Source organism: Schistocerca cancellata, chromosome 1 (genome assembly GCF_023864275.1).
Source record: "Schistocerca cancellata isolate TAMUIC-IGC-003103 chromosome 1, iqSchCanc2.1, whole genome shotgun sequence".
In the NCBI taxonomy this organism is placed as follows: domain Eukaryota; kingdom Metazoa; phylum Arthropoda; class Insecta; order Orthoptera; family Acrididae; genus Schistocerca; species Schistocerca cancellata.
In genome coordinates this window covers 394,082,366-394,106,066 of record NC_064626.1, presented here as the reverse complement: position 1 = coordinate 394,106,066, position 23,701 = coordinate 394,082,366, and the positions used below count along the sequence as shown (strand labels likewise).

General features: G+C 41.0%; 1 pseudogene; it reads left to right on the top strand.

Moving 5' to 3' along the window:
* The first annotated feature begins 886 nt into the window (after positions 1–886).
* On the top strand, positions 887–1,004 carry LOC126104323 (5S ribosomal RNA; annotated as a pseudogene).
* The last annotated feature ends 22,697 nt before the right edge of the window (positions 1,005–23,701 follow it).

Genomic DNA, 23,701 nt, shown 5'->3' with positions numbered 1-23,701 from the left:
GCGCGAGTCGACTGTAAGTGGTGTGATTCAAGAGAAAACGTGAAGGAACAACCGCAGTTAAACCAAGACTAGGAAGAACTCACATACAGAGCATTGCGCAGGTGGCTGTAAAATTACATGTAAATCTGTAACTGAGAAATCATATAACCAAATATGAAAACTTGAATCACTCAAAGAAAGTTTTGCAACATAATGCAAGTAAAAGCATCGATTTTGAAGGAGACAGATCACTTCAAGCAAGTTTATATAATAACGCGAAATTAGGTTGTGACGAACAGATCAGGTGTAGATTGAATTCTCACAAACTGATCTTCGATTTACGAAAAGAGCGGAGAGGTCAACAGAGTCACACAACACAACTGGGTTATCACGTGTTTTAAGGCTGTTGGGTTGTTCATCTCCTTTTAGGGAACACTGCAACTCAGCGGATGATAACAATCTTAGTGCTGCTAATTTTTGGGACGATAAAAGGTTGTTGTTTGTGGATTTCATGGACCGTGGCTGAATAATCAGTTCTGAGGTCTACTATATTAACGAAACTGAGAATGACCATGCTGTGTCTTGACAGCCGGTGTGGTGTTTTGCACGACAATGCTCGTCCACAGTATTCGTGGCAAAAGCAAGATTTGTTGAGGTATTTAATAAGCACCGTTTTCGTACATCAGCTCCGTGGGCCAGTAGTGACCCCAAATCATTTCCACCTCTTCGAGAACATGAAGAGTGGTACGGCTCTCTACAAAGAATTTTAAGGTTTTATGGCAGGCTGAGTACAATCTGGTCCAGCAAAATTTAATGCATAGAGAATATGTCAGTTCGTTAAGAGGTATGATAAAAGCCTAATCTGAATACACAGGTGTAGATTTACACCTGCCTCATATCGTGTAGGGTCAACGGCCTTGCCGCAGTGGTAACACCGGTTCCCGTCAGATCACCGAAGTTAAGCGCTGTCGGACTGGGCTACAACTTGGATGGGTGACCATCCGGTCTGCCGAGCGCTATTGGCAAGCGGGGTGCACTCAGCCCTTGTGAGGCAAACTGAGGAACTACTTGATTGAGAAGTAGCGGCTCCGGTCTCGGAAACTGACGTACGGCTGACCACATACCCCTCCATATCCGCATCCAGTGACGCCTGTGGGCTTAAGATGACACGCCATTGGGCCTTCATGGCCTTTTCGGGAGGAGTTTAGTTTAGTTTTTTAATATCGTGTAGGGCCCTCGGGAGCCTACAGAAGTGGACTGGACTAATGTCTGAAGTACTTCTGGAGGGAATCGACACCATGAATCCTGGGGGGCTGATCATGAATCAGTAAGAGTACGATGGGGTGGAGATCTGAACAGCACGTAACAGGTCATCCCAGATATGCTCAATAATGTTCATGTCTGGGGAATTTGGTGGCCAGCGGAAGCGTTTAAACCTAGAAGAGTGTTCCTGGATCCACTCTGTAGCAACTTTGGACGTGTGGGGTGTCGCATTGTCCTGCTGGAATGGCCCAAGTCCGTCGGAATGTGCAATGGACATGTATGGATGCAGGTGATCAGACAGGATGCTTAAGTACGTGTCACCTGTCAGAGTCGTATCTAGGCGTATCAGGGTTCCCATATAACTCCAACTGCACACGCCCAACACCATTACACAGCCTCCACAAGCTTGAACAGTCCCCTGCTGACATGCAGGACCATGGATTCATGAAGTGTACGATTTGAAACGAGACTCGTCCGACCAGGCAACAGGTGTCCACTCATCAACATTCCAATATTGGTGTCGACGGGCCCAGGCAAGGCGTAAAGCTTTGTATCATGCAGTCATCAAGGGTACACGAGTTGGCATTCCGCTCCGATACCCTATATCGATGATGTTCCGTTGAATGGTTCGCACGCTGACACTTGTTGATGGCCCTGCACTGAAATATGCAGCAATTTACGGATGGGTTGCACTACTGTCATGTTGAACGATTCTCTTCAGACGTCGTTGGTCCCGTTCTTGCAGGATCTTTTTTCCGGCCGCAGCGATGTCGGAGATTGGATGTTTTACTGGATTCCTGAAATTCAAGGTACAATCGTGATTCGTACGGGAAAATCCCCACTTCATCGCTACCTCGGAGATGCTGTATCCCATCGCTCGTGCGCCGACTATGGGGTAACACTACGTTCAAACTCACTTACATCCTGATAACCTGCCATTGTAGCAGCAGTAGCCGATCTAACAACTGCACCAGACACCTGTTGTCTTACATAGGCGTTGCCGACCGCAGCACCGTATTCTGCTTGTTTGCATTACGTCTGCGTTTGAATAAGCATGGCTATAGCGGTTTCGTTGGCGCTTCAGTGTAAGTTATGTTAATAAATTTGCTTTAACTATTTCAGTATTTTATTTGTAGCCTAGCGGAGGCAGGTACCTAGACTCCCTAAACAGGCATCGCAAGGACCACAGCGTCATCCTCAAACGATAGGCATCACTGCATGCGGATATGGAGCGTCACGTGGTCAGCACACCACTCTCCCGCCCGTTGTCAGTTTACGTGACCGAGCCGCTATTCCTCAATCAAGTAGCTCCTCAATTGGCCTCACAAGGGCTGAGTGCAGCCCGCTCGCCAACAGCGCTCGGCGGACTCGGACAGTCACCTATCCAGGTGCTAGCCAGGCTTGGTAGTGCTGAATTTCGGCGATCTGATGGGAACCGGTGTGCCGGCCGGAGTGGCCGAGCGGTTCTAGGTGCTACAGTCTGGAACCCCGCGACCGATACGGTCGCAGGTTCGAATCCTGCCTCGGGCATGGATGTGTGTGATGGCCTTAGGTAAGTTAGGTTTAAGTAGTTCTAAGTTCTAGGGGACTGATGACCTCAGAAGTTAAGTTCAAAAAATGGTTCAAATGGCTCTGAGCACTATGGGACTTAACTTCTAAGGTCATCAGTCCCCTAGAACTTAGAACTACTTAAACCTAACTAACCTAAGGACATCACACACATCCAAGCCCGAGGCAGGATTCGAACCTGCGACCGTAGCGGTCGTGGGGTTCCTGACTGTAGCGCCTTTAACCGCTTGGCCACCCCGGCCGGCAGAAGTTAAGTCCCATAGTGCTCAGAGCCATTTTGGGAACCGGTGTTACCACTGCGGCGGACGAACATTACATGTAAGACCGGCAAGGCCCACACAGAAACACTGTAAAAGGTAGGATACACTGACTTCCTACCAAGCGAGGTGGCGCAGTGGTTAGACACTGGACTCGCATTCGGGAGGACGACGGTTCAATCCCGCGTCCGGCCATCCTGATTTAGATTTTCCGTGATTTCCCTAAATCGCTCCAGGCAAATGCCGCGATGGTTCCTTTCAAAGGGCACGGCCGACTTCCTTCCCCGTCCTTCCCTAACCCGATGAGACCGATGACCTCGCTGTCTGGTCTCCTTCCCCAACAAACAACAATACGGACTTCCTCATTTTAACATGCATTATGCTTTTCAAATATTTGGATTCTCCTTAAATTCCGATATGTAATATCCCTGTGTGAAATTCTACATTTAGTGTAGCCCGAAGAAAAGGCTGGATCGGTAGTCATGGTAAATAAAAAAGAAACGTGGGGTAAGATACAAGTGATAAATTACACATTCGTACGTACTTGACATCCAAAAATTTAGAAGAATGAAGACTCGCCCACTGATGCCGCGAGAAAAAGAAGGGAAAAATGTTATGGATTAAAATTAACGAAGTTTGACCTTTTTAAACATTCTTAAAGCGCTGAAGTTAAAGAGAAATGTCCTAATCTATGTCTTTCTTCTCATTACTGCTTCGCATTTCCGTATTTTATAACGCCGTGTCAAGTATGAGTGTGTTCAGATATGGCAGGCCTGACGTACGCACTGCGCTGAACAGATGGTGCGCAGTATTGGCAATTATTAAAAACATCGGTTATGACAATAACTGTTAACATTATGCCAGTTAACCTATTTCTTACAGCCTCCAAATCAGAGCCTTAACGCGCCGTTGGGAAGATAAATTCATCAGACGTTGTTTACGTACCGATATCATATTCATTGATTTGCTTGGAAAGAGCGCTGACTAATAACTATTGCCGGCCGGGGTGGCCGAGCGGTTCTAGGCGCTACAGTCTGGAACCGCGCGACCGCTACGGTCGCAGGTTCGAATCCTGCCTCGGGCATGGATGTGTGTGATGTCCTTAGGTTAGTTAGGTTTAAGTAGTTCTAAGTTCTAGGGGACTGATGACCACAGATGTTAAGTCCCATAGTGCTCCGAGCCATTTGAACCAATAACTATTGTTTACTTATCGCCGAATTACTTTGTTCTGCTTGAGCATACAATCAACGTAAATGGTTAGATATTTAGTCGTTAAATATACTTGTCAGTTAATGATCCTACCTGGAACATATCTTGTAAGTAGGCTGTTTAGGTTTTTATATTGGCAACGCCACGTAGCGCTCTGTATGAAATTCACTGTGTGCAGTCTGTGGCTGGGTGGCATTGTTGTAGTCTGAATAAAAACCAGTCCATCCATCAGATGACTCGGTATTTTGTTGCTCCACTCTGGTTAGTTTAGGTAACTAAAATTGTACATGATAGTGGTAGCCAAAATCGCCCATGAAAATGTAGCTAATGTTGTTTAGAAAGCGTAAAAAGGGGAAAAAACCATTTTGAGGCATGCATGAGAAGCGCTCCACATTTTATCAAATATCTTGCTGATACATTGCAGTTCGGGAAGAGAGAGAGACAACACTTAATAATAGGCCTACGTATCTTGCTCGCATTACGTTCTGATTGGAAACGGGAGGCATAAATTGAATATATTCTAAGATAACCAGAAATTTCGCAATGCAGCTCGATAAAAATGACAACGAAAAGTATTTTTTCCTGTGCTCTACTTTACACATTTTCAGTTACAGAACGTTCATAACAGTGCTTTTTGCAGTGAAACATACATCGAGAAGGGAATTTGATTTGGGGCAAATAAAATATTGAAGATCCTGAACAAAGCTACAATTAGTGAGTTAACTGTATTGTGTACTGAATTTTTCGGATACAGTAAAACTGCGTTCCTGACCGGGTTTTGAAATAGTATGTTTAAGTAGCAGCTAGAAGCGTTGTCTTGATTGTTGTGAGCATTACATACTTCAGAGAAATGAACGTAGGTTTTGACTGAAGGATGTTTGCAAACGCGAGGAAGACTGCAATGTAGCCAACGACAGAAAGTTCAACATCTGAATTCATTACATTAGACTACGGTTGTACAACTATTATGCCTTCTGTTCAAGTGTGTTTACCTGGGAATATTCGCTAGCGGAAACAAGGAAATTTGATGTATTACTTGACTCGTCCATCCTGTCACGTATACCTTATTATGACGCAGAATCTTCATATATTTGGAACGAGTCGAAGTATAGGGTACAAAAGGGATATAGGTAGTAGAAAATGCATTAATAATTAATTTGAGTTCAGCAACTAGACATTGTGATTACTCATGTTAAATTTAACGTAGTAGAAGTGATAGCTAGCCGCTATTTTCCTTTTTTTTAATGCAGCTATTTCAGCTGTATTAAATATCGTTTGTTTATATCGTACAGTTAGCGTAACGTTTACATGCACACAAGAAATATTATCATATACTAAAGGTTGTCTACGGTTGTAACAATAGAGATTTGTTTACTGTAGGTATAGCGAATCTCACGCAGCTAACAAAAATCTTCAGTCCTTGAATCTTGATAAAATAATTTGTCGAACAAGACGCTAATCACATCCTTCTTTTCCCTTTGAGCCTAAGCGGATTCTCGAAACTCTTCTCGCGCGAATAGAATCTAGTCAGTTCTCAGTAAGTAAACGCGCATTCTTATTAAAACCTGCTTTTGTTCTACATTCAATGACTCGTAAATTCTGTATAGTTGAAAAAGTATTATCGTTCCTATCTTGTCATGTCGGCTATGAAATAGACAGTAAGTAACTGTAAAATCTGTGTTGTTTTCCGATATTTTTTTTACTAGCCTTTATTTACTAAGCAGTCACGATCTTTCTTAGATTTTATTTTTTTAAGCGAAAATTGTTTCTACGACTGCCACCGCTTCACGCTTCCCATCTCCCTCCTTCCCTCTCATCATGCCAATGCCCTTATTGGAGTCATTCCGCATCATCATGTCTTCAATGCCTTTTTACCAGCTTCTGAATGGACGACGTCGTTCCATATTCCGTGGAGGAACTCGTTTTCACCCTCTCTGCGACATCGACTTTTATCCACCCCAGTGGTGAGACAGTGGGCGACAGTGGTTCCCATTAGTATCCAGCCATCCACATTTAGGTTTTTTCCAATTTCCCCAAATCTGTTGAGGCAAATTCCTTCTAACGGGAATAGCCAATTTTTCCTCCGTATTTATCCAGTACGAATATGTGCTTGTATGGTTAGCGCTTAGATCACTGGGTTATCAAGAGTGACGGATCGTTAATGATGTGGGATCGCATCATACGTCCTTACATACATCTTTCTTCTTAACAGTACACATACCTTGTCTAGAGGTTCATGTAATTGGCCAATTGGACGTCGCACCTCGTCAGTGGTTTATTCGTTATCTGGATAGCTGCAAATTATGTTATTAATTATACCCGAACGCAAGTGTTCAGATAATTACAGGATAGGATTATACCTAGTTCGAATTATTCAAACAGATTCTAAAACACATAGAAAGCATAGTTTTCGTATTACTGCATAATTTTTTTGATATGGAAACGTACCGGAGGTTCACGTGTCATATACTACGAAATCACGAGCACCAGTGCTCATTTATTAAAGTACACTAGCGCCTAACCTGTATTAAAATAAATCATGATCAGCCTCTGAGAATGCTATTGGTTCCAAACCACCCTATGAGACATCAAAATTAAGTACACCGTCAGAGTCTCTAGCGAAAATACACACATCAAAAAAAGTTTTGCATCACCCTGGTTCCCAGACCTCCTGAAGATAGACGTTGACTTTGGATATTGAATCTCAGACACAGTCCCTTTGACTGTTCAGAGATGTCACTAAATCCGCCCAAAGACGTTAACAACCATGCATGAGCAGCGCCTATTAGACAGAGGAGGCCCGACAGACGATCAGTTCCAGTCATTCCACCAGGAAGGAGGTACAGGGCTCGTGTTGTCTGTAGTTCAACCACGCCTAGACGGTCAATACGGTTCGATCGCGTCGCTTTCGTGCAGCCACGGGTCATCGTGTTAGGGATCAAACTGTGCGCAATTGGCTGCATGATGCGCAACTTCACTCCTGACGTCCAGGGCGAGGTCTATCTTTGCAACTGCGACATCATGCAGCACAGTACAGATGGGCCCAACAACATTCCAAATGAAGTTAAAATCCTCTGGGTTATTAGGCCACGTCAGGATCTTCTGGTGTCTAGCAGTAGTTCACACCAGACGATCCTGAGGAAGATCCCAGCAGAGGGGTCGAAACGTCGATTGTTTTAGTACAAATATGACGCGGCCTAATAAACCAGAAGATTTTAACTTCAGTGACAACAGGCACGAAAGCCTGCAAATTTACGTAACATGCCGAATGGGCCGCTCAGGACTGGCATAACGTTCTCTTCACCGATGAGTTTCGCATATGCCTTCAGCCAGACAATCGTCAGAGACGTATTTGGAGGCAACTCGTCCAGGCTGAACGCCTTATACACACCGTCCAGCGAGTGTAGCGAGTTGGATGTTCCATACTGTTTTGGGGTGGGATTATGTGGGGCCGACGTAGGCCGCTGGTGGTCATGGAAGGCGCCGTAACGGCTGTACGATACGTGAATGCCATCCTCCGACCGATAGGGCAACCATATCGGCAGCATATTGGCGAGGCAGTCGTCTTCATGGATGACAATTCACGCCGGCTTCGTGCACATCTTGTGACTGACTTCCTTCAGGATAACGACATCGCTCGACTAGAGTGGCCAGCATGTTCTCCAGACATGAACCCTATCGAACATGCCTGGGATAGACTGAAAAGGGCTGTTTATGGACGACCTGACCCACCAACCACTTTGAGGGATCTACGCTGAATAGCTGTTGAGGAGTGGGACATTCTGGACCAACAGTGCGTTGATGAACTTGTGGATAGTGTGCCACGACGAATACAGGCATGCATCAATGCAAGAGGGCATGCTATTGGGTATTAGGGGTACCAGTGTGTACAGAAATCTGGACCACCACCTCTGAAGGTCTCGCTGTATGGGGGTACAACATGCAATGTGTGGTTTTCATGACTCATAAAGAGGGCGGCAATGATGTTTATGTTGTTCTCTATTCCAGTTTTCTGTACGGGTTCCAGAACTCTCGGAACCGAGGTGATGCAAAACATTTTTCATGTGTGTGTGTCATATTCTACGTTGAAATGCAACACTCGTGTAAACGTCGATACTACAATCCACTCTCCTCTACATATCACACTGCGTGAATTTTACGAAGTTCCGAGACTGAACACCTCTGCTTCCTCTGCGAGGCTTTTCCAGGTGGAGCGTGCTACCTTAATTGTGTTTTCTACTGTTGTGGCGATGGTTGGCACTATTGGAGTCGATAGTGGCTGTGACAAAATAATGTATCCCGTGGTCAAATGTCCTCACTGACACATTATCTGAGTACTAAGTGACGGACAGGCAGCGAACGCGGGTAGGCGTTCCGACTGGGGAGAGAGCAATGTGTTTACGAGTCGCTTAGACGGAAATGGTGCCGAGAGCAGGCTATTAGCTCTTGGGGGAATGGTAAGTAGTTCCTGCAGCGTCCAACAGTTCCGCGTTTAGCTGCACTGTGGTAACGGGTTCCTGGTTCATATTGGCTGGTGGTGCAGTGACGTTTCAGGGCTTCCCGGGCGGGAGTAGGCCTAAGTCTTTCTAGAAACTTTATTACGGCGTACAGTTGAATATGCCTGTGTGTGTGAGTGTGTGTGTGTGTGTGTGTGTGTGTGTGTGTGTGTGTGTGTGTTCGTGTTCTAAAGGAAGTATCAGCCACATTCGACAAACAATGCACCGCTCTCATGTGATGCTTGTCTGGTCGTTTTTGAATTTAATGATCTTATGATGATGGAACCCGTGTTCGGTGGGCGTTCTACGGAACGTTGCGGTTACGTATCACTGACATTCTTCTGTGTACGCTCTTGTTGGTGCACCTTAGTCTAATGATTACTGCCGCCGGATACTGCAAGCTAAATAGTAATTATTTCTGATTGCTTAGATCTACACCATTGGTGTTGTGTGATGTACTTAGGTTAGTTAGGTTTAAGTAGTTGTAAGTCCTAGGGGACTGATGATCATAGATGTTAAGTCCCATAGTGCTCAGAGCCATTTTTTTTTTTTTTTAGATCTACACGAGGATTGGGGTATTTCGTACGAGTTGATGTTCGAATAATGCGGTGCTTATTTGTTCAATGTTAGAGAAGTTTTTGTTTTCTGTTTGTGATGCCGGTCGTTTGAGGAATGTATGACCTAAACTGTGCTGCATCTTGGACAGATCAAATTATCTTCCAGCCAGCTGTCAATTTTTTGTAAACTTGTTATTATTCTACTGAATGATTTTCTGTTTTTTGTCAACAGGAGTGAACAGGGTTTGCCTCTTCTTTTTGCATATTTACATAATATATTTGACCTTATTGTTTTAAAGCTTCTGTTAGCAGTCTACTGTAACTGCATCTGGGGAAACTGTTTTATAAAGTTTTGAGCCACTGTGGAAATTTTTCTGAGTTTTGGGAATAAATAAATTATTTCAGATACTAGCCGGTATCTGTGAATTGCATCGATACATTGACTTTAAAAGCTTTTGACCTCATTTTCTGCCAGTAACGATTTCCTATTTTGAAGAATATATAGACATATGTTAATCTGAATTTTTTTTGGAATGAATAAACTACTTTATATACGAGTTAAATAAAATGGGTGCTATGTTTGGATCTTTGATTACACTCCCGTCCTAATGTCGCTGTCAGCCAAGGCACGCACGGTGCTTACATTACGTAATGGCAAACTGCTGACTTGATTCGGTCGACAAATGTAAAAATCAGAGGACATCCCCTTAAATCTATATAATCATTATAATAAGCATACTGCAATAGTTCATCTTCTCGCGCCAATTATTTTGAGATCTTACAGCCGGTTCTGTGTTTACTGATGTTAACCCCGAAGATGGTAAATTTATTAATCTATCAAAAGTATACTAAATCTTGAGAATATACGGAAATACTATTCTAGTGATTAACACGGCTTGTCACTTCAAAGTGGCTCTTTTTTGCTATTTACTAGCTTTGCCCTTCATTTATTGCATACCACATTTGAGTTAGAGCCAATTTTCAATTCGATGATAATTTCACCGTGAAATAAATCTTATACATTCAACAATTCTACAGAGTGTGAGGTAACGTTTGAGCTGTTTAGCAAATCCCTAAAATGCTACAGTTTGTTTCACCTGTGACCTGCATGATGGAAAGCTCCCCATAAGGTCATGCCAATTTAAGGGGAGTTGGAAGCCCAATCTCGACAATGTTAAATTTAGTGAATTGGTTTCCTTGTATTTCAGGAATCACTATAGCCACTGACATGAAACTTCTACAGGACATTAAACTGTATGTTCTGTGTCTACTGAACTACAATAACTGCATTTCATCGACTGTTTTCAGAAATACAATTTTTTTAATTACATGGTTAAAATTTTGCTCACTTTTTTATGTCATCCTAAATCATTTTAATTATACATAAAATTATGCTCTTCTTTTAGTTTACTAGACTCAGGATATGTATGGTATTACTCCCTCAAAATTTGAATACTCTACTCGAAGTGGTTTCTGAGATTTAGGGAAAAAATGCAACAGAAAATGTAAATATTCAGGAACAGCTCCTACAGTTTCGAAACACGGCAACTCACTTAATATGTGCTTAATTTTTATTTTTAATCACTCAGAAGCACCCTGCACCATACTGTATATCATCCTCTTGATCTTTTTCCAAGTTTTTTTCTTATTTTCTTCTTTCTTGACTCCTTAGTAGCCAACTGCGCTGCATTGTCTGCTTTATCAATGCAAACCTTGTCCATCCGTTCATGTTCTCTGATGCAGTTTGCTCCAGGATTAATTCCCATATGCTGTAGCACATTCACCCTAACAATGTTGCCATCATTAAAAGCAATAACAGCATCACTGATCCCCTCTCTAGTGTCTTCATTCCAACAAAACATTTTTTGGTAAGCGAGTCCATATAGGGTTATTGAACGACTCATTGGGATTTTGAGTCTGACCATGCAGACACTTCTTCAGTAATTCAGGATTTGCTAGATCTCTGTAAATAGCTTTTATGATATCCATGACTGCTGCTGGGATGGAACGTTTACGGCTATATGAACTGTTTGAGTGCTGCGCATCATGGTAATTGCACCATAAATCAGGTCCAGGAGGGCAAAGGTGATATTTCTGCCCTAAGCTGGAGACATCTCCTTCTGGAGCTCTAAAACCCAATATGCTGTCTCAAACTTTGGAACAAGAGTCGTCTCCGACGTGTCCTCTTGACGGCGTTTTCTAATGTTTCGCTGGACACATATTCACACGTCGCTGCTGATTCGGCTTAATGTCCCGATGCAGCTGACATCAATAATCCCTTCACTTTCCTTTCCTTTCTCTCCCCTATACTTCCAACTCAGGTAACATAGATGATAGGTAATGTCTATGGTTACTTCGCACTGTCGTTTTGCTACATGCACAGGCCTGAATTATTGCATTCTGTCTGCATTTGCTTATTACTCACATTTAATTCAGAATGTAGTGTCTGAACCACTTAGGAAACTGCTCAAATACACTATGTGATCAATAGTATCCGGTCACCTGTCTGAAAATGAATTACAAGTTTGTGGCGATATCCATTGGTAATGCTGGAATTCAGTATGGTGTTAGTTCACCCTTAGCCTTGATGACAGTTTCCACTCTCGCAGGCATACGTTCAGTTAGGTACTGGAAGGTTTTTTCGGGAACCGCAGCCCATTCTTCACGGAGTGCTGCACTGAGAAGAGGTATCGATGTCGGTCGGTGAGGCCTGGCACGAAGTCGGTGTTTCAAAACATCCCAAAGGTATCCTGTAGGATTCAGGTCAGGACTCTGTGCGGGCCAGTCTATTACAGGGATGTTAATGCCGTGTAACCATTCTGTCCCAAGTCGTGCAATATGAACAGGTGCTCGATCATCTTGAAAGATGCTGCTCTTCAACTCAGGAAGTAAGAAGATGCTTAAAACAACAGTGTAGGGCTGTACTGTAAAAGTGCCATGCAAAACAACAAGGGGTGCAAGCCCCCTCGCCAGTCGGGGTGGCCGAGCGGTTCTAGGCGCTACAGTCTGGAACCGCGCGACCGCTACGGTCGCAGGTTCAAATCCTGCCTCGGGCATGGATGTTTGTGATGTCCTTAGTTTAGTTAGGTTTAAGTAGTTGTAAGTTCTAGGGGAATGATGACCTCAGAACTTAAGTCCCATAGTGCTCAGAGCCATTTTGCAAGCCCCCAATACGAAAAACACGACCACACCAAAACACCACCGCCTCCGAATTTTACTGTTGGCACTACACACGATGGCAGATGACGTTCACCGGGCATTCGCCATACCCACACCCTGCCATCGGATCGCCACATTATGTACCGTGATTCGTCACTCCACAAAACGTTTTTCCACTGTTCAGTCGTCTAATGTTTACGCTCCTTACACCGAGTGAGTCGTCGTTTAGCATTTACCGGCTTGATGAGTGGTTTACGAGCAATGAAATCCAAGTTTTCTCACCTCCGACTAACTGTCATAGTACTTGCTGTGGATGCTGATGCAGTTAGGAATTCCTGTGTGATGGTCTGGATGGATTTCTGCCTGTTAAACATTACGACCCTCTTCAGCTGTCGGCGGTCTCTGTCAGTCAACAAACGAGGTCGATCTCTACGCTTTTGTGCTGTACTTCACGTCTCCACTTCACTATCACATCGGAAACAGTGGACTTAGGGATGTTTAGGAGTATGGAAATCTCGCGTTCAGGCGTATGACACAAGTGACACCCAGTCACCTGACCACGTTCGAAGTCCGTGAATTCCACGGAGCGCCCCACTCTACCCTCTCACGATGTCTAATGACTACTGAGGTCTCTGATATGGAGTACCTGGCAGTAGGTGGGAGCAAAATGCACATAATATGAAAAACGTATCTCCTTAGGGGTTCCCGGATACTTTTGATCACATAGTGTAAATCACTCAGGTGGAGGTGTTGACAATAACTAATATTTGATGTGGTGTGCGTCTGTGTAGATTTACGGATGCAGCAGTAATTAAAATTCAATTGATTATTGTAATGATTTATTTCGTTTCTTCGTTTTAGCTTTCCTAGTTTTCAATGTGTGGCCTATTTGAAGTGTCGATGAGCTTGTTTCTTTGACACAAATGAAATGCATGCTCAGATTTCTTCTAGTATCAAGTGGTCACACAACACTTGATTCTTTCGCAAACTGCAGCGGTCAACACGAGGTGAGAATCGACGATTTCTCCATAGGGCAGTCGGCCGTTGTGGCCGAGCGGTTCTAGGCGCTTCAGTCCGGAACCGTGCGACTGCTACGGTCGCAGGTTCAAATCCTGCCTCGGGCATGGATGTGTGTGATGTCCTTAGGTTAGTTAGGTTTAAGTAGTTCTACGTTCTAGGGGAGTGATGACCTCAGATGTTGTCCCATAGTGCTCAGAGCCATTTGGACCATTTTTCCAAAGGCCATACGATCAGAACTCCATCATCCTCGTCCAGAGATCCAAGCACTGCACAAAAATTTCAAATGACGACTCTGGTAACGCTCTTCTGTTTCATTCAGTTTTATCACTTATCTCGTTGTTGAGCCCCGCTGATTGCCGATACACTGTCACACTGCGTCCTTCTGGGCCAGCTCAGTTTGTAGATTTACTTGCTGCCTCTGTCCGTCACGACACATTCTCAGTCTCTAAGACCTCGTCTCTCGATGACACGTTCATCCCCAATCTTCCTTTGACACATCATCTGTGACATGCACTGTTTTTATTGCTGTAAACAAATGTTTAAATTCTGATTGATAATGAGCATTGGCGGACGTAGACTTTCGGCATAAGAAGTCACCCTCATTTTGCCAATGACCTTGTAACAGAGGGCGGAGGAATCGACAGAGGTTTAGGGCACTCTCTTGTCCTAGAGGTGGGAAGCTGTCTCTGAAGGCGAGAGAGTCAGCAACGATGAATGCCATGAGGATGTAGAAGGCAATGGAAACTACAGCATTAAAGACACGCAATGTGTGTCCAAAGGAGACGTGCCCTGTAATTGAAAAAGTGACATGATAGTCTCTTCATTGGCAAAATATTCCGGAATAGTCCCTCTTTCGGATCTCCGGTAGGGGACTGCCACAGGGGATGTGACTATGACAAAAAGACTGAATAATCAACGAAAGTGAACCGTTCTACGAATCGGGCCGTGCAATGTCAGAAGCTTGAACGTGGTAGGAAAACTAGAAAATGTGAAAAGGGAAATGCAAAGGCTGAATCTGGATATAGCAGAGGTCAGTGAAGTGCAATGGAAAGAAAACAAGGATTTCTAGTGAGATGAGTTTAGAGTACTATCAACAGCAGCAGAAAATGTTGTAATGGGAGTAGGACTCCTTATGAATAGGAAGGTAGGGCATAGAATGTGTTACTGTCAACAGTTCAATGATAGAGTTGTCCTTATGAGAATCGACAGCAAACCAACCCCAACAACGATAGTTGAAGTATACATGCCGACGTCGCAAGTTGAAGATGAACAGATAGTGAAAGTGTATGGGGATATAGATAGAGTAATACAGTACGTAAAGGAAGATGAAAGTCTTATAGTCGCGGGAGACCGGATTCCAGTTGTAGTGGAACGTGTAGAAGAAAAGATTACAAGGAAAGAAATGAGAGAGGAGAAAAACTTATTGAGTTCTGTAATCAATTTCTGTTATTAATTGTGAATACTCTGTTCAAGAACCACAAGAAGAGAAGGTACACTTGGAAAAGGCCGGATTTCACTGAGATTACATCAAGGTCGGACAGAGATTCCGAAATCAGATACTGGTTTGTAAAGGGTATCCGGGAGAAGATACAGACCCAGATCAAAATTTAGTAGTGATGAAGAGTAGACTGAAGTTCAAGACATTAGTCACGAAGAATCAATAAGCAAAGAAGGGGGATGCGTAAGTACTAAGGAATGACGAGATACGTTTGAAGTTCTCTAAGGCTATAGATACAGCAGTAAGGATTAGATCAGTAGGCAGTACAGTTGAAGAGGAATGGAAATCTCTAAAAAGGGCCAGCACAGAATGTGGAATGGAAAACATAAGTACTGAGAAAGTAACTGCGAAAAACCATGGGTAACTGAAGAAATACTTCAATTGATCGTTGAAAGAAGGAAGTACAAAAATGTTCCAGGATACTCAGGAATTCAGAGATAAATGACGCTGAGGAATGAAATAAATAGGGAAGCTAAGTCGAAATGGTTGAAAAATGTGTAAGAGGTCTAAGCAGATGTAATTTTATCTAAGAGGTCCGAGCAGATGTAATGCAGATGTAATTTAATGTAAGAGGTCCGAGCAGATGTAATGCAGATGTATTGCTCATGCGCTGCCTGCGATATGCAAGGTATAAAAGAATCGCTGACCAGAGAGCAGTGTTGACTGCAGTAGGTACTGTGTAGCTGTAGCAGTAAGTTGTTACTAGTCTGCGCTTGTCTGGAGTCTGCTCTGGTCTGGTATGGTGTATCGTGTTGGCTGGTCGGTCGCGGTGCAGCGATGCCGGAGCCTGAGTATTATTGTATAAGGTAAAAAGCAGCCACGCGCATATCTAGTAATGTTATCTGAACTCCCATGTAAATCTTTTAAAAATGTCCTAATAATAATCTTTGTCATATAAAGTAATTTCTAACAAGCTTTCATTTCAATTTAAAGAATTTACTAATTCCTCCAATCCATGATCATTCCAATTGTTGCAAAAGAAAAATCACTTGCTTCCTTTCATAAATGACCAATCTATCGGCCTTCATTGCACAGAGCTGTGCCAGAAAAATTTATTGTAAGAGCAGATATATTCGACAATTTTTATTGAGGTAAGAATTTTTCCTTTTTTATTCAGAATGATCTTACAGGGCCATGACATAGCACTGCTGTCGTCCAAAATTTAGCAGGTTACTGAATTTATTTTTTATTACGAGGTTTAGGAATTTTTCTGTTTCGAGCTTACATTAGACGAGAAAAGAATTTTGTGGGTACATTAAATGGGAAACAAATTTTGTGTGGAGGTTAAATGTGAATGAATTTCTGTAGCGAGGTTATAAATGGGAACCAATTTTGTTCTGAGGATACACAAAAATTAGAATCATATTATTATTATTATTTAATACAAATTCTGTGGGAGGTTACACTTGGCGACCCTGCCAGGATCGTATTTCTTTGTGAATCTCTGAGAAGTGATCATATATCTGCTTTTATTTACTTAAATGTAGTTTGCATCTGGCGCAACGCATTTACTAATTTGTCACTCTTTCTTTCGCAGATCATCGGCAATTTATTGCTCTTTGTTGTAATTGTGTTTGTTCCATTTTTGCTTTGTCTTTGTTTCATTTTTTGTGCTTAATTTTGATTTGTGAAAAATGCCGCGAAAAACTGTTAACAGTACATCGCGATGTGCAATGAGTGAAATACCCGACTCGAATAATTTGACTTATAATACTTGCGACACTCAGTATCTTAATGATAGTCCTCCATTTACAGACAATCAGTGCGTACCGATCACTAGTAATGATTTTATTTCTAATGATGAGCAAACAAATTCAACTATGTCCACAGTAAATGTAACAATTGATGACGTGGCACGTTCCGTTACAATGAACGCTGCCCAGTTTGACATACCCGATTTGCAAAGTTTACGTAACGAACAGATAAATGTTTCTAACGAAAATGAACAGTGTATTCAAAGTATGTCACATTTATTTGATTCCGGTGTAGTGACCAACAGTGCACATCCAATTAGCAAACCTTTTCGCGAGTCAGGCAATGACCAAATAGTTACACAAAACGTGACACATGCAGATACACCATCACACAGTACAGAGAGTAGAGCCGCTAATTTTGGCTGGGATCAAGTTATGGCATTATTACTACAACTTAATGAAAGTTTCAAACAGCGGAATGAAATACTAGACAAAAATTACAAACAACTTAATGAATCGTGCAAACAATTTAATGAAAATTTCAAACAGTTGAATGAAAAATACGACAAACTTAATGAATCGTACAAACATCGTAATGAAAATTTCAAACAACTTAATGAAAAACTAAACAACAGTTTCAAACAACTTAATGAGAAACAAAACAACAGTTATAAACAATTTAATGAACAGAACAAACAACTTAGTGAACAGACTACAGCCGTTGCCGTGCAATGTCATGATACTAAAGAACAATTACGTGAGGATACTAAGACTTGTGCTAGGAACAGTAGTGAAGAAATTAGATCTGTGGCTCAAGAATTAAGTAGTACACGTGTAGCCACAACGAAATTACTTAGAGATGAAATTAGTGCAGTCATTGAACAATGTTCAGAAAACGCAACACAGATACGCGACGAGTTTAAATTAATGTCAGCAGAAGTTTCACGCACTGTGGACACGGAAGTCGACACGAAATTTGAACAAAAGATCAGCCAAATTGACGAACGTATTAAAGTAACAGAAATGAAAAATGTTTCAGTCTCTAACACGTCACAGCATATGCCACATTCTGAACATTTGACACACTCACACAGCCAGTATAACTTAAGTAATTTACAGAGACCACGCGACTTAGAATCCGAAGAGACACAGAAAAACAGATTGTCATGCAATCCTGAACCTGTCCACACATTCAGAGACGATAACGTTGATTATAAGCAACTTTTATGCGTAAAAAAAATTTAAGGTATTTAAAAATGTCTGATCACAGATTCCCCTTTTGGGGTGGATACAACAATTTGCTTACGTATTTCCACCAGCTTGGCCTGTAATGCAGAAACTAGAATTGGACTGGATACAAAAATTTACTTTTGAATTTTCACCGGCATTGCCTGCAATGCAGAAACTAAAATTTATTTGCAGCGTGTAATAGACCTCAGGGGATTCATTACACTTAGATGAATATGTGCCGTAGCGTGCACAGGGCCCCAAGCCGTAGTAGTGCTATTTCTTCTTTAGTTTTCTGCACTGCTGCCTTCTCTTCTACTATCCTTCATATCTATCAAAACAGCTCTTCAACTATCGAAGTATCAAGAATTAAGAATGAGTAAAGAAAATCTGGTATGACAAGTTTTATCGAAAGTAACAATTTTCAATAGACACTCTTGAAATGACAAGAACTATCAGCGTAATTTTAATGAAAGACAAAATTTTAATTATCAGTATCGTCAAAATTATCAGCAACAGGAACCACATTTTGGTAACAATAGAAGCTTCCCCCCACAACAGCAACTAAACCAGCCGGTTAGCATACCTAACCAACAATGTAATGTACGAGGTCAACCAAGCTTTAATGTTTCGCCGCCTACACGCATAGCGTCGGCTCCACCAAATAGTAACGCACCGCAACAAGGAAACCAGTACGTACAGAGAACACATCATTTCAACTCCTATCGCAACGCGCCGTATAGCAATGATTATTATGACAGACGTAAAAGTAATGAGCACAATTTTCAGCGTACGTTTAATAACAGTCGGTCTTACCAACAACAAAATCACCCGCAACAACAGATTATCATGAATGGACCAGACAGTAGATATCATCCCGAACGTAATACGTCAGGAAGAAATAACAGAACAGTACAAATAGTGGAAATGCCACAGCATCCTCCCGCAAATAATAGCACATCAGATAGAATTTGACTAGATACGGTACAGGTTGCATCTTCCAGCAACGCAAGCAATACTTTGACACACAGAACCTTGTTCACGAAAATGTTATTACTTTTGACGACATCCGAGACACTCTTTTGCAGGAAAGACCAGTTATTCAAAAAACCATTTCACACCCTGTCACTGAAGTAAAGATTGCAAATAAACAATTTTTTCAGCCTTCAGTTGCAAGGTAATTTTACTCGTTTACCTAGGTTTCGATTTCAGTAATGGAATCTTCTTCAGAACAAAAAATGAAATTATTTTGTGAGCCAAACACTGGCCATGTCACAGATTAAAAATTAAAACATTAAAGACGCATAATCATAATCATAATTATGCGTCTTTAATGTTTTAATTTTTAATCTGTGACATGGCCAGTGTTTGGCTCACAAAATAATTTCATTTTTTGTTCTGAAGAAGATTCCATTACTGGAATCGAAACCTAGGTAAACGAGTAAAATTACCTTGCAACTGAAGGCTGAAAAAATTGTTTATTTGCTGTACATTTCACAGTTGCTGACACGCTGCAATATGTTAAAGATTTGTAAAAAAGTAAAGATTGGATCATCCACATTTTCAGCAGTAATCGATTCTGGATCACCTTTGTCAGTTATAAATAAGGAAACTTTCAACGAATGTAACAAAAAGAATACATATCCTACGTTACCATTAGGCAAAACTAAAGTAAAAGGTGCAGTATCTGGTAAAGGAGTGGATGTAAAATTACAGACACATTTATCATTTTGTATTGCAGGTCATACGTTTCACTCAAATTTTTGGATTGTTCCCTTACTGACAACAGACGTTATATTAGGTACGAATTTTCTGGTACAACACGACGCTATTATTAACTTTCAAAATTCCTATTTAATGTTAAAGGATGAAAATGTACAACTGGCTTTAGAATTTCAGCACTCTTTATCTGCGGAAGAACAAACAATTAATCGTACAGAGGTCATTTTCGCATCACGTAACATAGACTGTCATTACACATTGTTCACAGATACGTATATTCACAACACTCCAGACGAAGCTGACTATGACGTTACACAGATGATTTCTGATAAAGTTAAACAGAGCAGTGCAAATACAGACGTCGAACGTACTCAACTACACAAAATTCTTTTATAGCAAGCTCCAGTTTTTGACAACGTCGCTGGTACTATGTCCGGATTTATGTAATAATTTCAAGTTAAACAGCACGACACGTTTAAAGCCAAACATTATCCCATTCCGTATATTCACAGAGAACAAGTTAAGAAAGAATTGCAAGCTATGCTTGACCAAGGAATTATTGAACCGGCAGTTAGTCCGTACATAACCCACTCCATATTGTTAAGTAAAAGGATGGTTCACTTCGTCTCGTACTTGATTCGTGTCACATCAATGACATTATTATTAATGAAACAGATCGCCCACAGACACTAGAAGAACTTCTACAGAAATTTCATGGTACTGCTATTTATTCCACATTAGATTTGAAATCTGGATTTTGGCAAATTCAGCTCCATCCGGACTGTAGAAAGTACACGGCTTTTCTCTGTTTTGGTGACTGTTAGCAATTTTGTAAATTACCGTTCGGTTTAACTATTTCTTCAGTAGCATTTATTCGCGGTTTGAATACTATACTTCCGACAGAATTAAAAGACAGAATCACATCGTATGTAGACGACATTCTTATTGCAGAAGCTAACTCGTCTGAACACAATCTGATTCTTGAACAACTGTTGCAAACGTTTCGTGCACAAGGACTCACAGTTAATCTTAGCAAATCGCACTTTGGCAAAACTTCTATAAAATTTCTTGGACATGTAATTTCAGCAGAAGGCATTGCGCCTGATCCGGAAAAACTTCAAGCTTTACGTGACATTACTGTTCCTACGACGAAGACACAACTACGCAGCTTTCTGTGATTAATTAACTTTTTCCGTAAATTTATTCATTACTCTGCTTTAGACACCCCTAGATTATGTCAATTGACGGGTAAAAACACTATTTGGTCCTGTGATAGCCAAGCACATCCTGAATTTGTCAATCTGAAACAAGCATTGTAGAATGCACCACTTTTATCACATCCAGATCTTACTAGAAATTTTTCCATTGCCACCGACAGTTCTAACACCGCTTTAGGCGTACACATTTTTCAGGAAATTGAAGAAGATGGTTGTACAGTAATAAAAAACATCACCTTTGCGAGTCGCATTCTGTCACCTGCTGAACGCAATTATTCTGTTACAGAACTTTAAACATTATGTGTTGTATGGGCATTTACGAGATTTCGGCATTTTCTTTATGGAAGACATACGACCGTTTACACAGATGATAGAGCTATACAGTTTTTACTTTCCACAAAATTTACACACGACAGGTTAAGCAGATGGAATCTTTATTTACAGGAATTTAATTTTACAATTGTTCACATTGCCGGTAAACAAAATATTGTAGCAGACGCACTATCCCGTTCTCTCAGCAACAATCAGCAAGACATCGCAACCAACTTCTGCAAAGCAAATTTCAGCGTCATGTATATTCAACAAGTTGCATTTGAAAATTTCATTTCGTCGTCATTACGAAACATAGCACAAGAGCAGAGTAAAGACAACGTATGGAAAGAAATTAAACACCTTTGGCAAGATAGGAATAATGTTACCATTAGAAACCATTACACTGTACGCAATAATATTCTATTTCGCCGCTCTCACCCTGACAGCAACAATTGGTTACTATGCATTCCTGACGAACTTGTTAACAAATTAATTTGGTATACTCATTTAAGCTACGCACATTATGGAGCCAGAAAATGTTTTCTTATACTGAGACAGAACTGTTATTTTGCCAATATGGAGAAACGAGTTTTAGCGTCATGTAAAATTTGCCAGAAAACTAAGTCAGACACGACTTCACATATTCCTCCGTTACATCCCATGGTACCTGTTAAATTGAGACACATGGCCGCTGTAGACATTTTTGGTCCGCTTCCCAGAACTAAAAGAGGTTTTTGCTACATCTTTGTTGCTGTTGAACTCACTTCGAAATTTGTTACCTTCACTCGGTTACGCAAAGCTACTGCTACATCTGTTTCGAATGCAATTGTAAAACATTTTTTATTCCATGTAGTGCATGTATTGAAAGTAATTTCCGACAATGGATCACAGTTTCGATCTGCTATATCGACACGTATGTTACGAGCTACAAACATTTCTCCGATCTATATATCCAGGTACCATGCTTCTTCGAACCCTTGTGAACGATTAATGAAAGAAATTGGCAAACTGTGTAGAATTTACTGCCATAAGAAACATATTGATTGGGACACACACATACTCTCATTCCAGGATGTAATTAATTCCATACCAAATGAATCTACTATGCTATCTCCGACTGTTATACTGAAAAATGTTGAACCACCTAACAAAATTAAAGCATTAGTATCCTTTCCTACATCTCGTCGACTACGACACCATGAAATAATTGACATTGCGCTGAACAACATCAAACGTCCGGCAGAGCGCCGCAGAAGACAGCAAAAACAGGTTTGTACACGCCGTGACTTTCACATTGGACAGAAGATACTAGTACGTACACACTATTTATCCAACAGAGGAAAGAATAGATACAGTAAACTTGAGCTTCTATATGCAGGTCCATACAGAATTCACAGCATTCCTCACCCCAATGTAGTACACGTCGAAACTCCGAGAACCAGAAAAAGTAAAGGCAATCACCATGTCTCCAATATAAAACCCTTTATTGAATGAACATACTTTATGATTTATCACACTGTAATGCCATTTTCTGATTTTTATATGACCAATGATGCAATTATATTTATGTGACTACTTACTGATGATTATCATATTTTTTCTTGGCAAGTGCCTGGCAAGGTAAGGTTAGCAGGTCGCTTTTCTTGTCGTTACACATCAGACCGTGCACATTTTTCCAGATAAACTTACATATTTTATGACCAATTATGCAATTCTATCTAGTGACATATTAATTTTATCAAATTCTTTCTCCATTAAAGTCTTCAACTCTTGCCTCTATCAACTACACAACATACAAGCTGAACATAAAGAAAGTCATTTCTTGTCGTTATATATCAGACCGTGCACATTTTCCATTTTTCGTGTATGTATGATTGTTTTCCTGTTTTGTTTGTATGCCTACGAAATCTTGAAGATATAACAAACACCAGTTGACTTTGACTTTTTGCCTTATGATATCTCAACATCGTGACTATTTTACATTTTTTTACTACTACATTATGATACTCTGTGTACATTTTTGCACCTGAACACTCTCTATGTTTTTGACATAATACGTTTTCTGTCATGCTATGCTGTATGCTTAATTATATCACTAGAAACCAGTTTTTATTTAATGGGTATATGATTTAAATGCAAGATATTAATCCTTATTCATCATTTTCAGAAAGCAATAACGTGTAAAAGAAATAAATTAAACAAACTACAGTGGATTACTGTGAAATGGGAATTTCACCATCGGAATGAACGAAGGAAGATGCAATACCTCGTCATGAAGAGTAAACGGATCAGAATTAACAAGCATTAACAAGAATATACTTTACACATCATATGATAGCAGTCTTAACTAATTTGTTCTTTCAGAATACGAGGCGATTGATGCAGGCTGTCAGACAGAACTACGCATCTTAGTTTTAGTGATGAAAAATGCTAGAAATAAGAAACTCTATACTATGAATAGTTGTATGAAGTAAATGGTAATATGAATAATGAAATGTCTTTTTTGCAGATGATAATGAATG